This window comes from Corvus brachyrhynchos, unplaced genomic scaffold (assembly GCF_000691975.1).
Source record: "Corvus brachyrhynchos isolate BGI_N302 unplaced genomic scaffold, ASM69197v1 scaffold59, whole genome shotgun sequence".
Classification (NCBI taxonomy): domain Eukaryota; kingdom Metazoa; phylum Chordata; class Aves; order Passeriformes; family Corvidae; genus Corvus; species Corvus brachyrhynchos.
This window is the reverse complement of record NW_008246054.1, coordinates 7,200,007-7,218,210: the sequence shown is the minus strand read 5'-3', so window position 1 is coordinate 7,218,210 and position 18,204 is coordinate 7,200,007.

Below are 18,204 nucleotides of genomic sequence, written 5' to 3'. Positions count from 1 at the left end.
GAAAGAGTGGAGGAAGGACCACACTAAACCCCAAAAAGGGATGTTCCTTCTCTCTAACGATGAAATAGCTTGTTAGAAGATGGTATAAAATCTCTGGTCTAGTGGGGAGCAATGGGTGATTTCTTAATATTCTCTAGAATATGCTTCTCTGTATTAATCTAATCTCAATCTTATGTTGGTTTGATCATTTCCAGTACATCTGTAGCACAAGTCTTGCTCACCTGTTTTCTAGCTGGGAAATAAATGGGAATCAGAATACAGGACTGGGAACATCCATCTCCAGGCCAGCATCCTGGGCTGGTAGCTGAGCTTACACACTCTGAAACTAGAAAGGGAGGGAGAAAAGGAAAGCAAAATCAAATGCCATACCTGCTTAGCAAGGCTTTTAAAATGTTGGGACAGCTGACGAGGGAAGTGGGAGTCTTTAAATCAATGCTAGAGGCCTGTTTTAATGTGATATGTTCTCATTCAGCTGGGAAGTTTTGCAGTAGTGCCAGCTGATGTCTTTAAAATGAAAACCCAGATGCCTGAGGTTTCTTTGAGAGCTGGAAAGTTTGAAATGAAAATGAAATTCACCTGATTCCAGCAGTTCTGTTTAATTTTTGCTGCTAATTTGTGTTAGGCATCCATTTGCAAACATTGCTGGGGAACTACTGACCTTTGCTAAGTTACCAGCCACACACGATCATAGTGGGACCCTTTAATATCTCTCAGTGTTTCTGAAAGCATTTCTGCCAGGGTCAGACATCAGAACATGCCACTGGTGATCCCCCCCGGATCCTACTGCTCCTGTGGCACCTCATGGTTCCAGCAGAAACATGCAGTTTATCAAAGCCAGAAAAGCTCCTGAAAGCTGCAAATCCCTAATTCCAGCAGAGATTTTGGAGAACAAAATAAAAATGACCTTGCCATCATAAAGCATTGGTGGGTGTGCTCTCTCACCTCAGTTAAGAACTGGGGAGACCTCCCTGTTTTTTTCCAGCTGCCTTAGACTGTGGCCCCTTGTCCTGCTGAGATAATGGAAAAGGCACAAATGCCTCAGACACTTCCATGGACATGCTCCAGAACCCAACAAAAGAAAAAGATGGGAGAGGAGGGTGGGGAAAGGGCAAAGAAGGTGTGTTCATACAAAACTAATTCTCTTCTCTTTTGAGTTGTGAGCCTGCTGAATTTGCTGTTGGGTTATGTAAGAGGAGTCATTGTGCTGTGTTGAAAGGGCAGCCTTGTACCAAGAGCTGAGCATGCCGCTGGAATTTTAAGCAGCCAGGCTGTGCCTGGTGAAGGAGGGAGCAGGGCCCATCCAAAGCCATCCATCCTGCTGCCTTCCCACTCACATCCCAGCTGAGGTTGGGCATGTGAGCAAGGTCATTCCATACACGGATCCCTGTCAGCCCAGCCAAGGCCACTGAGCTTCTCCTCTGCCTCCCCCTTCCCCTCCTCTCCCTTCCCTCCCCACCCCAGCCCTTCCTCTGAATCTCAAACACCCCGTGCTGCTGGCACTACAGCAAAATTAACAAACAGCCTATAAATTTTACATGAGTTCCTGAGACCAGAGAGAAATTAATTTGATGTTGTCTTTTGATAAAGATGTAGCCCCCTTTCTCTGACTTTAATTTGTTGGCTCCCCCCACCATCACCCTTCACAAACACGTTTTTTTTTTCTCGAAGGTTGCAATTTGGTTCTTGTGATAATAGAAGTGCATAAATAAATAAATAACCCACTTCAAATAACCCCTGGCTTGTAAACAGGAACAGAGAGAACACCATCCACAGAAGAAAAAAAAAAACAACCAAGAATCCAATCAAGTCCAATCACAGTTCAGTTGCCTCTGGTTTGGATTAGCTGGGGATATTTTGTTCACAGGCTCTGGTTGCTCCCCAAAAGGCCCTGATTTTCCAGGCACAGCTTAGAAGGCACAAAGTATGAGAAAACCCAATAACCTCTGGATTCGGAGGCACAACAAGCTGCACAAGGAGTACGCTTGAGGCCATCACCAGGTGGTCATTTTGAGCATAGAAACGCTACCTGGGGCTTGATTTCTTTCCTAGAGAGGCAGTAGGAGCTATTGAAATGTGTTGGCATTTAAGGGATTGGGAAGGAGGATGTGCAGAGAAGGCAGTGAATTGAGGAGTGTGGTGAACTACTTTCAATACTCCAGTGGAAGCTCATGTAGGAATTTGTCCCTGAGTCCTCCCCAGTCCCTTTGGCCACTTTGTTAACAGTGTTATTGAAGCCCTTTCAAGCACTGTACAAACAACAGCTGGTACTCTGTATTTTTCCAGCAGTTATCAGTGGTAAGAGCTAAGAACATTTTTTTAATATGTATTTGCAAAAGAAGCTAAAAGAAAAGTGTCAAAGGACAAAATGCACTTCAAATCATTTAGAGTTTGAAAATATATTTGAAAGGGGAATGAAAGGAAAAGAAAGAATTTAAAGAAAAGTGCAAGCCCATGTTTAATCTGGAGCACTGCATTTGCTTAACATCTGAAGGTCTCTTCTCAAAGTTATTTAACCTCTTCACCTAGTTTTACTTTAAGCTGATTTTAAAAATGAAAATGCTGATGTAAAACAAAGAAAAGCTGAGTATAAAACACTTAGAAATCTTTTAAGAAAGTTTTGAAATGTTTAAAGATTTTCAAAATTCTTTCTGTTCCTTTTTTTTTTTTTTTTGACCAAACCTCCCCACTAAATTTGATCCCAATTCACTGTGATTTTCAGTTCTTTGAAACTAAATGTTTCCTTTAATATTTCTATCATTTTTCCAAGGGTACCCAGCTCATGCCAAGGCCTTCCATGGGAGAGAATCAGCTGCCTCTGTTCTATTCTGCCTCTGCTCTTCAACATTCTTCTACCTTCCCCCAACAGATTTTCCTCTTTGCCTCACATTGGTTTTACATGTCATTGATTCAGTAATTTTGCCACTTAGAGGGTCTCATGTCTTCTGTCCTAACACCTCTCCTTTCTTTTCTCCATGGTGACTGGATCTTTTCTTTATAGCACCAGAACTGAGTCCATAAATCCAAATTTAAGGGTTTCAACCACAGATGGTGGCTGTGGCGATGGACTTTGCTGTCTCCAAGGATTCCGTCCAGCTTTGCTTCCTGGAATGGCTGAGGTTTCCATTCCAGAAGCTGACTCCCCCTACACTTACATACCTTTCCTTTCTTCTACAGACAACAACATAACTGCTGAAAATACGATTTTAGATATATATTTTTAGGAGCAGAGTTTAAAGGACACTTTGCAAGGCAAAAAAGATAAGAGCATGTAACAAACGTGTGGCATCTGACTCTCTCTTGGAGACTTTGCTTTGATTTTTCTTGAATTGTTTTTTGTCTGAATTTTTAATATAAAGTGTTAGGCAGCTTGTCACTCTTTATGTATGGAAAACATAATACTCTTTGATGTTCTCAGTTACTGTGTCATGTTTATGTGCTCTGACAGTCTTTGAACCACAGCTTGCTGCAGACAATAGGAAGGGATCCTTAGAGCGATGGAAGGAAGGATTTTAAAAGAGCCTCATTTCCTAATCCCAGAATGGCAGTGTGTCACCAACATCCACACTGGTGCCCAGTGCCTTCAAAACAAGGGGATATTTGACTGACTAAATTGCACAACTGAGCCCAAGGTATGTGATATCACTCTGAGTTATGTCAACACTTCAAGGGTTTCAGTGAGCATTAGAGCTACTCAGACAATTCCAACAATTTGATGTAAGGAAAGACAAACTTCTGGAGCTTCACAAAATTATTGTCAATTATTTAAAAAGAAAAGAAAATTCAATGAGAATAAAAATCCATATTTCACCCAAGTGCTGATACAATGACAGGAGCTGCTCGTAAAGTAAGTACATCCCTTCTGTAACAGCTTTTGTAGGTACCCAAGAACAAAAAAGTGACAGGTGGCAGTTGCAAGGAAATTAGGAATGAACACACCCAGACCTATTCCTGTTGAATACTAAATACACACCTGAGATCTCTGGTGATGATGTCCAGAAGCTGTTCCTGTTCATGCTCATCATCACAGTGACACTTAAAAGGAGCCACCACTGAGCCGTGTTCTGTGGAACCCTTTGCACGGCTTAATGTGTTATTTAATGATCTTCACTAGGCACGAAGCAAAGTGTATTCGTTCACACTGGCCTTTCATGAAAAACTACAGCCAGACATTTTATTTAGTCATTTAAATGGGGATTTAAATGATCTCTCTTTGGAGACCCTTTTAGGGTTTGTTTTAAAAGATGCCCAGATTCAGCTCAAAGCACTCATTATGTGGTTGTTTCAGTAATGGCAGTGAACAGACTCCCACCTCTGCAGGCATGGCCCTACCAGGCTGGATGCCAGGGGCAGGGAGCAGCAGGAGGCATGTGGAGGCAGTGGCACAGGGATGCTGAGCACACAGGGATGCTGAGCACACAGGCTGGGAACCCGCCATCCTCTGCTACCCTTGGCATGGGCAGCTGTGTGCTGTGCTTCGGTCATCCTGACACACAACCCATGTGAGATTTGCCTTTTCCTTCTCCTTATTGTGCACGTGGGACTCTGCACACAGGGGCTTTACCCTTCAGACCATCCCTGGCCTCATGGATTTGGGAGAGATGTGAAAGGTGAGTTTTGTCCTAATCCCCTGCATGGCCAGCAGCATTGCCTTCCTCTTCATCCCCATCCTTGCCATCCCCCTAGGGGTAACCTATTCTTCATGCCATGGCAAAGAGTCTCCCAGCTCCTGTTCAAAAGTCAATTAGGCAACCTGGCAGGGGGACCAAGCAGTCAATTCCATTTTCTTCCCCTTTTTTTTCTGAGCACAAAACCTAACAGACCCTTTCAGAAAAGACTCCCTTGTCACAGGAAAGGGCTCCTTTGTATGCGAGTTGCAGCGTCTATTTTTCAAGATAACCTTTATTTCATGTACTGAGTGTTAGCTTTGCTGGAAAAGAGAAAAGCTGAGATAACTCCTTCACCTGTGGAACATTATTACGCTTTCTGGAAAAAAAGAAGAATGAGTTGTTCTGGTGCATGATAATGGAGGTGGAACGAATCAGGCAGGAGCAGGAGCTGAATTGCACCTCTCTCTCTTTCTCCCCACCTGTCTATCTTTGCAATCTCACTCTCTTTTCTCTGTCTGTCTTCCTGTCTCCAACACAGAGTGATTTTTCTCTCTCCCTTCTCTCATTACCTCCAAATTCTCTGGTTTTCTCATGCACACTATAGCTTCCTCTGGGGCTCATCAGCAAATCTCCTGGCCAACAGCTCTATTATTTGTGCTTTCAGTGGAGGGGGTGCCTGGAGATCTGTCCTGCTGTGCTTGGAGCTGTACCACCAAAGCACAAAGTTTTGACTTCTGCACTGAAGAGTTTCCAGACTAAAAATTTTGTGGTTTGGACTCAGTTGTAAATTGGTCCATGGAACATTTCCCCCCTGGGAAAAGGCTGTTCTTCTTTAGGTAATAGGTAAAATTGTGAATGCTTCATTAGAGTACACTAATTCCAATGATATTTCAAAGGCAAAATATTGAATTAATTTGAAATCAGAATGGATTTTAAATTTTTTAGTATTTCAACTTTTTCCTGCTCCATTTCCCACTTGTTTTCACTTCTACATTAGAATCCTAATGTTATTCTCTTACATATCTATATACCATCTAGTATTGCAGTACTAAACTGTGTTTCAATAATATCAAAATGAAGCACTTTGGGAGGTGGTGGCATAACTTCTTGTCTCTATTTACAGACAAATTTTAGGAGAAAATGCCCTGGAATGAGCATTTCCTCTAAAAAGAAGGGCTCCGATAATCCCATTTGCCAATGAGAGAAATTAATACCAGTGGGTGAAAGTGAAAAGAAAAACCAAAACCAAACTGCTTATTAACCAAAAAAAGGGTGCCCACAAGGCACAGAAAATGATTCAATAAATGCTAGATACTGAAATTTCAAAACCTTAACCTCCACCCCGCACAGGCCGCGTGGCCGGGAGGCAAAGATGGAGGCTGCTCCCTTTATCTCAGGGAAGAGGAGGAACAGGAATTCCCGCAGCCACTCGGGCAAAACAGATGGGAACCTTCCTGGCATTGGTCTTCTCCTCACAGCAGGAGGAGCTGGAGGGGTTTTGGTGTCCTTTCTTTGCTGGCTTGGTCTCTCCCGGGGCCCGGACCATCCGGCACAGCCCTGCAGGCCCCCGAGAGTAGAGGGGAAAAAAAACCAAAACAAAAAACCCAAGCCAAAACAGTTCAAGGAGAAAAAAACCCAGTAAAACAACTGAAGGATCTCTGCTGGAGTCCAGAGAAAAAGGTGGGGAAAGAAAAAAAAAAAGCTTCTTGCCTAAGCAAGCAAATCCTAATCCAACAAAAGGAGCAATGTAAGGTCCCTGTCCCCGCCGCCCAGAGCACGCAGGCAGGAGCCCAGCGCTTCCTGCCCCACTGTGAGTCCGTCTTCTACAGCAGCCATTTCTGGGTATAAAGCAGATGATTAGGGAATAAAGTATAAAATCACCCCAAGACAGTTCTGAACAGCAATATTTCAAACCCGTATTTCCTGATTTGGTCCTATCTGAGACATAAACAAAAGTTTAGTTGCCAGATTTCTCTGGAGACCAAATGCCTGTTTTCTCATCAACTTTAATGATGGAGTCTAAGAAATTCTGAGTTTGATCAGATGGAACGGGGCACATTTAAACCTATCTTCTGAGCTGGATGCTGATTTTGCTGTTTGACAGTGATGTATGGGAGAGATTCCAGCTGGCCCTTGGCACACCCCATCCTTGTGAAAGCAAGGAATCTTGCCTTCCCCTGCTCCCAGCTCATGGTTAATGCCTCTTTCAACAAATTATTTGAGTAGAGGAATGAGTTTGGTACCACAATTACAACAGGCAGCAAACCTGATCCCACACCAGCCCTTTTGTATATCCCAGCCCTCCCTTGGTATCCACAATGGGAAGCAGATGCAGGAGGTGGCATGGACTCCTTGTGAGAGAGACAGCATCCCAGATGGGATTAGGGCTTTGAATGAAAACCAGGAATAAAATGGAGGCAGTCATGTATCCTATTGCTCTGGAGGGCTGTGGGAAGCCCAACTGGGTTTGTGTTCTAATCATGGCCAAGTGTGTTTGCAAAGCTGGCAGTTTCACATCCACAGGATCCTCCTGGCAAGGGAAAAGCTCTGCAGCTCATGCACCAGTGAGTTCAGCACAGACAGAGCAGCTCTGAAAGCTGCTGCACAGAGTCCATGCTGCACATAAATTACAGGGTAGTTATTTCTTAGTTATTTAGCAGTTACAGTGTAATTAGTTCCACTTAATGTCAACTTTTGTCAATACGTCTTTCATTAGCCAGAAAATTAGAGCTGGGTTTTGGAGCAGTGGCAATACATGACTTTCTCTGAGCTTGGGCTTGGAGAGGGGAGAAGAGGCGCTGTGGGGAGGGGATGGGGCTGCCAGGTGAACTGTGGGACTGTGTCCCAGTTTGAGACAAATTCGGAGGAACGTCCGAAATGAACTTCCTCTGATAGAAGGCAGGTTACAGCTGCCCCTCCCCCGCCAGGTTCAGGAAGAAATTCCTCAGAGGAAAGTGAAAGGAAAAAACTATTTATTTAACAAACACAATGCACACAGGCACGGGAAAAGAATAATGCTAAATAATAAAACCTCTCACTGTGGAGAGAACCTGGGTAGATTTCAGAGTCCTTTGTGGGTGTGGCTTTCTTCTCTCCAGAGCTGGGGTTTGGCGGCCTCGGTGGAAAGGCCTCCCAGTGAAGTTCTGACGTTCGGTGTTCTGAACAGTTCCAGAAGAGAAGAAGAAGCCAAAGTCCCGGGAAAACCTTGTTTTTCCTCAGTTTGTGAATGAGAAGCTAACTGAAAAAACCCAAAGGAATATAACTCTTCCCTGCAGCCAGGCAGGAGAAGCCAGCGAGCTGTCACTGGTTTTGAACACAGCGCTGAAGGAATTCCACCGGCTCTCCCGGTACAGAAGGCACAGGATTCATGTCTGGGCATCGAGCAGATGATAGGGAATACAGTATCATACAGTCACCCCAGGAGAGGCTGTCAGGTGAATTCCAAGCCTTCTCACCGTTTCTGCATTCCTAGAAGCTTGCACATACTCTCATACACAAAGCTCATATACGCAAAACTCACATCTCTTCTCCAACACACAGACACAAAACACCCATCTCTTCTCCAGGATCAATATTCCAGCCCAGACTGCAGAGAGAAATCAAACATGTCCCTGGAGAAGTTTTCTTTGGCTGCTCAGAAACAGACAAATAAACAAGAAAATAAACCCCAGGAGCTGCCTCACCATATCATTTGTTACCTGTGTTTTGCAGAAGAGCCTCATTAAGCAGGATGCCTTAGATTTTGGGGACTCCAGCTTTCATTTAAAGGGGCTTTTGTTTCCAGTCTGCAGCTGCTTTATTCTTGAACATCACAGGTAGTCCTTTGGCTTTCCCTCTGTCTTAGTCTTATTTTTTTCCTTTCAAAATTGTAGACATCATTTGGAGATTGACTTTTCTGAGTTTTGCCATTGCTTTGGACAGTGACAGCATTTTAGTCCCTGGTCCAAAAATGGTCTAAATCAGGGTACTTGGCTTTAGGGAAAACATAGAGAAAGATTTTCCTGTGTCCTGATTCACTGAGAGGTGAGAGACAAGGTAAAACAGGTTTAAGGATGCTATCCTTCCCCCTAAAACACCTCACTTTAGGCCATCACCAGCTTCTGGAAGCAGTTTTAGTGTGAAAGATCATTCTACCTGTTCTAAATTTCAAACCCACGTGAAAGCACATTGCACAATCTGGTTGTGGACTGAGCTACTAATGATTAGGGAATGATTAGAGAGCTGTAAAATAAATTCTTTTAAGATTACTTTGTAATGGTGCAAATCCAACTAATTTGCTCTTTATTTGTGCCGCTAGCCAAGGTCTAGATAAATGGCTGGAAGTAGAAAGGAGTCAGCATGGGTCTGGATTTTTTTATATATAGTTTTCATAATTCCAGCTTCCAATACTCCCCTCTGTATAATTTTCCTCTGTGATTATGCTGTGTTGATTTCACACAGGGCCCTGCATACGTTAAAGCTGGTCCTTGAAGAAGAATGAAGTATTCAGTTCACGAAAAAGTATTAGACAGAAGGAATTTAACGGTGACATTGGTATTAGTGCATCCTCCAAATATGTAATGAAGTTCCTTCAGCTGTCTTGCACCCCTCGGTGTCCACCAGGAGACCAGGGACAATGGAGGTCCTCCTGTTATTGTAAAATAAACAGTAATAACAAAAACAGCAATAAACATTCTTCCCACAGAATTTTTCCAGGTGAACATGAATTTCAAAATTAATGTGCATGGCTATTCAGTGGTTATTGCAACTTCCTCCTATTGGGAATAATAAGACCAGGGGCACACAATTCAACTCACCCATTGCAACTGAAACACTGAGACCAACTAAAACCTCTTCAGAGAAATCTTTGGAAGTTTTATCTACACATATCCCCAACTATGCTTGAATAATGAAGGGCTGTGGAAAAAAAACCCACAACAATCTGAGGAGTACCATGAGCAAAAATAGAAGATAAACTCCTCTGATAAATTATGTATTGCAAACTACTCAACTGAGTCTATTCCACCTTGCACAGGTTGAAATCCATATGGAGTATTCTTTCTCTCTGTGGGGAACCTCTCCCCAAATGCACTGAAGGAAATATATGCAGAGATTTGTGTCTGTTCCTCGTGAATATTTCAGACCACATTAAGACAATTCTGCCCCACCAAACTCCATTGCCTCAGTCACCCAGGAAAAAGAATTGACTGTGTGTTAATGCTTGGCTGCACCATGTCCAAAAATGCGTGGAATCAGCAGGAATTGGAAACTGTGGTGGTTTGACTGGAGGACCATCAGTTGGAAATCAGTGTGGGGGTGAGCTCTGAGTCCATGTGGGGTAAGAGCATCCTGAGCACATGAACGAAGCCAAAGGTCTGTGATATCTGGCTGTGGGGTTATGGCTGTTGCTGTATCAGAATGAGAACTGAGAGTGATCTCTTCAGCAGCAGCTTTAGAGTCCCCCCTGTTCGACACTGCTCAGGTCCCCCAGACCAGCTCCTCAGGGTGGCTCGAGGTGTCCCTGTCCCACCCAGCCTTGCCATGAGGCCAGGGCTGCTCCCCATCCCCTGCTGGTAGGGACCTGCAAGAACAGGACGATCTCACCCAGATCTGGCCCTTCCATCCCTGTGGCATTTGGTTTCTCCCAACCCACTTCCCACTGTCTTTCCCTGGGTAAACACACAGATTTCCTGTGTGAGAGATGGTTATTATGGGTGATCACCATTTTTTCCTGCCCACACTGCTGCCTCTTGCTGGCTTCTGTCCTGTTTCCCTGGATGAAGCCTGGCTGTCATTCAGCACTGCCCCAGCCTCCTGCACCCCAGAGACGCAGACCTCTACCAGGCAAGCAGCACGAGAGGGGAGAAGGATTAAGGGAATGGACAAGTTTAAAAGAGTACTTTGGCAAGTGTTAACATAGAAAGGAGAAACTATGGCAAACTCCAGGATAATTTCTGCTTCTGGGCAGAGGTTGGAAGGTCCTCAGTGATGTCAGAAGAGAGTTTCTAATGGCATCAAGTGTTTATCATCCCTTTTTGTCTCCTACACAAGCCCGTGCCTGCTGACACTGAACCTACGTCCAAGCTCTGCTGTTCCAAATCTGGAAGGTGTTGGCTGAGGAAGGGGAGGATGTACTGAGTCATGGTCTCCATGCTGTATCCATAACTTCTGGGGCTCACTGATGGAAACAAAAACAAGCTACCACCCACAAAAGCCTTGTGACAGAGGCTGTGGAGTTACAGCTCAGGCCTGTCAGTGAGGCTGGTGGGGTGTGAAACACCTCACAGCCTCCCTGTTCTCTGGAGCTAAAATCTGGCCCTAAGAGATTGGAACTCAGTCCAGTGGAAACAGGGATGTCTTGGTTGAATCACTGGGATGGGTCTTCAGGGTTACTCAGAAACATTTTTGTGCTCCTACATCCATGGCTCAGTAAATTCTGTGGCTGCTGTTTTGATGAACAAGCAGCTGGGTAGGTTCTTTCCCAAGTGGGAAGTCTCTGGTAACAGTGAGTCTCTACTGGGGCTGAAATTTGGGACTGGGAAATGTAGAAAAGACCTGCTGCTTCTCCTCACAGAAGAGGAATAGAATACGGGCAAGAGGAAGAGGAGATGAAGTAGGAGAGAGCAGGATGCAGTGGAGAACACTATCGGGAAGAGGGAGTGGAGAGTGTGTGCTCTTAAAGAATCAACAATACTCACAGAAAAGGGAAGCACCCAGGGGAGCAGAGTGTAAGTGTGGAGCTGGGAGAAATGTTATTGAAGAAAGATATTAAGGCGAAGCAGCTGATATTTGAAATGTTACTTGAAGAGAAGTTTTAATCTGATAGGGCTCAGACAGAATTAATGGGTTTTCAGTGAGTTGCAAAGCACTTACGGACAGCACTGGCAACAAAGCAAAAGTTGAAAGTTCTGCTGCTGGAGGTCAGTGCCGCATCCCCAGCACGGAGCAAATCACCAGAGAAGGAATAAAAAGGGATTGAGAAACCAACTCCTGAGTAAATTCCTCAGAGATAAGGGAGAGTTTTAAAAACAAAACCAAAAAACCCTGTACCTCCCATATCTGCTTTCTTTTTAATTACCTGGGAGTTCGGTGTGGACGGCTGGAATGAGGGATGGGGAGTTGAGAGAAGAAAAACAGGTGTCAGTGAGGCATCTTTCATGTCCTTCAGAAGATGAATGGCTGTGCCAGGCAGGGACCTGCATTTGTGCCCAGGCAGGAGTGTGGGAGGGACTGGCTGGTCTGCCAGGAGGAGCAGTGATTTGGGGAAAAACGAGTCACAGTCCAGAAGCCTGCTTGGCAAAGCTGGCTGGGAAGAATACACTGCGGTGGCCTGCATGGCTCAGTAGGCCCTCTGCAAAGCAAGAAGCCTCATTTTTGCTATTTAAGAGCAATGGAAGGGAAAAGAAAAAGAGAGAATGGAGCCAGGGAAAGGGAAGGAAGGAAAATTGTGCTCGCATGACAGAGCAGGAAGATCCTTATTCATATAAACACCGATGTCTTGGGGATGAGCAAAATTCCCTGGGCCACCTAAAAATCTTACCAGGTCTAAAGCTCACTTTTTTTTGTTTGCTTATCTGCTTTATTCTAGCTTGCTTTCTCCTTCTTTTTTTTTCCCCCTGTTCTATTCCTTTTATGTGATCTGAGGCTGCAGGTCTCTTGTGTTTCACAGAATCCTGTTTAAGATCTTGCTGGCGTCTGGAAGGCAGAGAATGGCAAGGGTCAGGAAGGCAATGAAACGGAAAAGTTGAATCATTCCTATTATTTGAGTTTTTCTGGGAAATGTTTATATTTCTGGGGTTTTTTACCCCTGAAATTTGCTTTCACCCAGTGAAATAGAGCTTGGATCTATTTCTGCAAAGAAAGTGATCACATTTTTTGCTTCTGCATGCTGCGTGGAATCAGAGCCTCTGAGAAGTTCCTGGTCAACAAAGAAGCTGTAGCATGAGGTCCAAGACTTGAAAATAAAAACTCAACAGGGAAAAAGGTATTTTAGAAAAGCCCAAGCAGCAAGATCCTCCGCTGGTATTTGCAATCAGCCGTGAGTAGAAATGTATCCAAAGCCAGGTGTCCTTAATTTCTTAATTCTTGCTTCTCATATCAGTGTCATCGCTAGTTATTGTTTATAACCAATTTGCCAGAGAAATGTCTCTAGCAGCAGGTTGAATTCTTTATTACATCTGTTTCAGTATCAAACTGTCCCAAGAACCCTTCTGAGACTGTGTTTCTCCCAGTGCATTGTGGAAATGCAGAGCACCTCTTAATCGGGAGGGACGTCTCTATTTAGTTTGGAGACTTCAAAATTCCTTCTGTTCAAAATGCTGTGTTGCTACCTGAGTGAAGTAAGAGATAAAACTCCAGCTAATATCACAATTTCAGGAATCAGCAGATAATTAATTTCTAAAACTTGAGAGTGAGTAGTGCATTTCCTTTGTGGTTTGATTTTTTTAATCCATTTTCTTATAGAGTGAGCTTCACCCCCCCCACCTCGTAACAAATTAAAGCCATGTATTTTTGGAAGAGGATGGTGTCAGGACTAAAATACTCTGCTGGGACACTCTGCTGGGAACCTCTTGGCTCCTCTGCAGTCTCCTGCTGTGATCAGTTTTGTTTAGGATATTCTCAGTCTGTGGGTCTAGAATTAGGAAACCAAGATCCAGAGAGGTTCAGTGGAAGGTCCAGAGGGTTATTCAGTGTCCTGTCCTCAGGGGCTGAAGTGTTGGAGAAGGACCACAACCTCTCAGTGCTGACTTGCCCAAATGAGACATTTCTCACATTGTCATTTTTGCCTCTGAACTGGAATCCTAAAATAAAAAATAGACAGTGGGGATGATCCAGTGACTCACCTATCAGCATCCACAGTAGTCACCCAGGATATCTGCTCCCTTTAGCATCCATAAAAATACCAACCACTCCACGGGACAGCTTGGAAGCCAAAGAAATGGTCTCTTTATCGAAATTAAGTTGCCATATGAGCCCTAATTCCAATGTATTTCTGCTCCTTTGCTCCTCATATGCACAAACCAAGCTCCAGTGTTTCCTACCTTCCCAAATCAGGGTAAATGTTTCTTCAAGGCAGGAATCTCATCTCTGATTTTGCCCATGTGCAGCATCAGAAGAATATTTGCGTCAGAGCTGGGCCAAGGCACTCCCTGGGTGTCAATGACAGAGACCAATAAGCTCTTATCACATTACAGGAAAACAAAGGAGAAAATGCAGCTCGAGCTTAGATGTGGGACTTAGATTTTCCTGCCCAAACAAAGTACCTGGATTTAATGGCACAGAGCAGGGAAGAGTTCCACATACATCATCCCATCAGGAAAAGCTTCCCTCTGCTCCTCTGCTGCTTGTCCCTATGTCAGCGAGGGGTTGAATTAAGTGATGGAGGAAGGTGGATCTGCTCTGCAGTGCAAAGAGCCAAAAATCAGGTAATAATAGTAACTCCCAGTCCTGAATCTTTTCAGAAAAGCATCTACAAGCAGCTTTCTGGAGCAGTAAAGATTTTTCTCTTTTTCTTCTTCTTTTTTTTTTTTTTCCTTTTTCCTTTACTACAGAGAAATCTTTAACAAATAATCATTTTACACTGTACAGTTCATCAATAAAAGCAATAACACCAGGTTATGTAATAAATTAAATATGATGTGTAGTTGAAAGTAATCGTGCTTTCAGGCATCAGCTTCTTGTCACATTAAGGGCTCTGGCAAACAGGTTTAATATTCGTGGAATGAACAGAATTATTGACAAGCAGAGGAGGAACTAGACAGCAAGTGAGCATCATATTAATTTTTCAAAGCTCAGTATTGCTTTGCCTGCTGACAGCGCAACAAACTTCCAGGGCTGGCTTTTGCTGAAGTGAGGTTTGGTAGTGGTGGCTTGTTTCTCCTTTATCTTGGTTTTCTGCCGTTCTGTCAAGTTGGAAGAGAGAAGGAAAGAGGGAGAAAAATTGTGCTGGCTCAGAGGTAAAGGTAGCTTTATCTTTGGGTTTATTCTGGATAACTCAATTCGAGGTGAACTCAGATTAACTCCAGTTCTACCTTGCACTGTATCAATGGACGTCTTTCATTACTTCAAAAAATAGTCCATAATTCCCATCACACTTCTGGAATAAACAAGGATTTAGGTACTGCTCCTTGGCCTAGAGAGTCTGATGATTGAAATATTGGAGATCCTTTGGGACAGAGTTTCTCAGTATGGACAATTAAATCAGAAATGGAGTTACAAAGAGAGGTCAGCTGAGTCATCTGAGCTTCCTGATATTCAGAAGTGCTCAAGGGTCACATAGAAATGGAAATTGAAAAGCTGAACTTCCTGAGGCCCAAGTGGTTCAGTGATGAGGGTGGAAGTGTAGAAAGTGATGACAATTAACCTTTTTACCTAAGCATTCCCGAAGTGCTACAAAAACAGCTGAAGGGAAAAAAACCCAAGTGTGAATGGCCACTCTGAGGCATGTGTTTTGTCTGAGGCGAGGTAAAAAATAGGCACTGACATTTCTCTTATCTCATATTTGAGCCCCAAACACCACACCCTTCCTCTGCTTGTCTCATGCAATTTGTCACCCAAAAACTATTTTTAAAAGGTGTTAAAATATGTGTCTTTCCCTTGATGGGCTAAGGAGAGGCAGAGGAGAAGGTTTCTGTGGAGTGGTGGTCAGGGACTGTTCAGGTCAGAGATGTCTTATAGCAATTGTCATTTGAGATGCTCTCAGAGAGCACACATGGGACAAACACTTCCCAAAGCAGCTCTCTGGGCTGCCTTTTCCATTGTGGATGGGATGGGATTGAGCTTGTCTGCAGCATTTCTGATGCAATAGATGAGATATAATCTTTAATTAAATGAAATGCAAGGATCCTTGAAGGTGGCACTTCGGGAATACTCTCCATCTACATTAAGGTGGTCAGCACATTGGTTTTGATCATTTTCCATAGCCACAGGAACATGGGGAGGAGAAAATGGGAAGGATATGTGGGCAAAAGGCAGCTCTGGTTTGGTCACTGATGCCCCATGGGCTCTGTTAAACCCTTTCTCTCCTCTCTCATCTGTCCAGAGCTCTGAGGATGTTTTAGAGCTGGCAAGGCAGGCAAGGCTGCAGTGAGCTGCACAAGCTTTGGAACTTGGCACCATTGTCCTTTGATTGGCCTGAAAACTGTTCTTTTAGAAGGGGATGGGTTTGCAGGCCTCATCCATTAACACCCAGGTCAGGTTTGTTCATCACGCTGAGCTTTCATGGGCTGATCTTTGCACATGTGGCCAAATTTTCAATAATAACCTCGTGTCTCTTCAAAAATCTATCAGCACTGAAGATCACCCTGGCCATAGCTTCCTTTCAGCTGTGAAATGTGGCAGCTACTTCTTTCCAAAATACTCCAGAATGACCCCATTTCTCCAAAGAAATGTCAGAACATGAGAGAGCCAAAGGGGAGTGGGGAGAGAGCAGAGCTGTTTGTCTTGATCAGACTCAGACCCAGCCTCACCACACATTCCCATGGGTGGAATCAAATCCAAACTCTGGAAGGGATTTCTTTTCTAATGAAAGGTGAGGGAATATGTGGGCCCCAGAAAGCTGGGAAAGTGATGGATGTTTTCAGCATTAAGATTTGTCTGTGTATCCTTCCTCACTGCTCTCCTGGGATTATTTTAAGGATTTTTGTACCTAATTGTACCCAAGACTGGAGAGATCGCTGGACTGACAGAGTCCAGTGAAAAGGTGCAACATAAGTGGAATGGTCTCAAGAGCAATGGGAACACATTCCTTTTTCACTTATGAGCAAGTTCTGTTTCACCCTCTCCATGCAGAAAAGAACCCAGGAGTGAGAGGTATTAAAGCACCAAAAAGGAATCAAGATTTTTCTGAAGGTCTGGAAGAAAGTGGGAGAAGAACTCCTGAGAGAAATGTCAGCATAGGAGCACCCTTTGGTAATGAGCTGTTCTACAAAACGTGGAAAATGGTAGAATTTCAGGCAGCAGCTGTGTATCTTAGTGGTGCATCAGGCACCTAAGAGACCTTGGAAAATGTTGTTAGAGGCGGGTAACAGAATAAACACAGAAGCATGAAGACATTTTCATTTGAGGCAGAACCTGGAAAGTGCTGGAGGGTTGGAAGAGGGAGCCAGACAAGGACTGCAGCATCCAGGGTGGGACTTTGCCTGCAAACAGGGCAATTCCTCAGAGCCACTGGGAAGGAAATTTCCTGCCCTTCCAGTGAGAGAAATAGAGTGGGAGCTGATTAATGTGCTGAACCTGTGGGGCCATCCCAGCAGGCTAAAGGCTTATGGCTTCAAAAGCACAGAACTAGGAATGGGGCTGAAAGAGTCAAAACAGGAGCTGCAGGAAGCATCTTTATAATCCAGACTGAAATATTAATAATGAGAATTGCAAATAAAGTCTTTGAACTACTTTGGGTGGACACCCTGTTCCAGGAAGCTCCTCTTTCTCTCCTTGCACAGGTGCCAGTGGGACAAAGCCAAAAGATTGGATTGTGTGAGTGAAAAGCAGAGAATTTAAAATTTTTTAATTTGTTTTTTAACCAAGCTCTTTCAAAGCTGCTGGTTATACCTGTCTTTAAATCCTGTGTGCACTAGCTAAGGATTTTGCTGTCTTTTTCATTGCAGGCAAGGAAATCCTGCCATTCCCATCACCTGTGGTACAGAGAGACAGAGAAACACGCAAAGAATTCTGTGTACAGCTGCCAGGCTCTGAAGTGCATCTGAGAGTCACACTAGGTACTTAAATACCTCTAAAAAACTGAGAGCATTTAATTCCCCAAGAAGTCAGTGGAGATCAAGAGCATGCATATGGGTTCCTGAATCACAGGGCATCCTCTTCATCTAAGATGTCTTCAACTGCTGAAAGGATGGGAGTATTTATCTTACAGTGATTAGAATTAGAAATAGATTTGTTAAAGGAAAACAAAAGAAAGCACAATCCTTTGTGTTAAATCTTGCACAAATGATAGCCCTGGGTTTCTTCCAGATTTTTATTATTTTTAAAAATAATGTTTTTATTATTGTTAAAATAAATAATATTTGGGTTTATCCTCACACTTTGCCCATTCTACTGAACCAAGGTGCTATTTTTGAGTTGAAAGCATGCACACAAAAAAATGCAAATCCCACATTTCAAAGGCACCTTCCACTTGGAATGGGATCTATTTTTGTCCCTGTGACTGTCTTGCACAGCTCTAATTGTCATGCCTTGCTCTGAAATCCACAGTACGCACCTCTTGCCAGCGTATTTTTGGATTATTGCTCATTGTGATCAGCCTTTTGTGTTCCTCTTGATATGGGCCAAATTTTGACAGGAGGTGCTGAGTCATGCACAAGGTGGATCCTATTTGTGTCTCAAAGAAATCTTGCTTTTTATTCCCCTGTACCTGGGCCAGCACCTGGCAGAGTCTTCCCCATTTCCCAGACAGACAAGAGAAAAAAAACCACCTGAAACACATCAAAGAGCTGAGCAGCTCAAAACAATTCATTTAATTATTATTATGGAATGTCTTAGGGAGTGTCTGCTTGGTATCTGCTTGGTATTGTCGTTTCTGTGCTCATTTGTTTTGTGACAAAACGGAGCAAAGAAAGAAAGAGAGAGGGGAAGGGAAGGGAAGGGAAGGGAAGGGAAGGGAAGG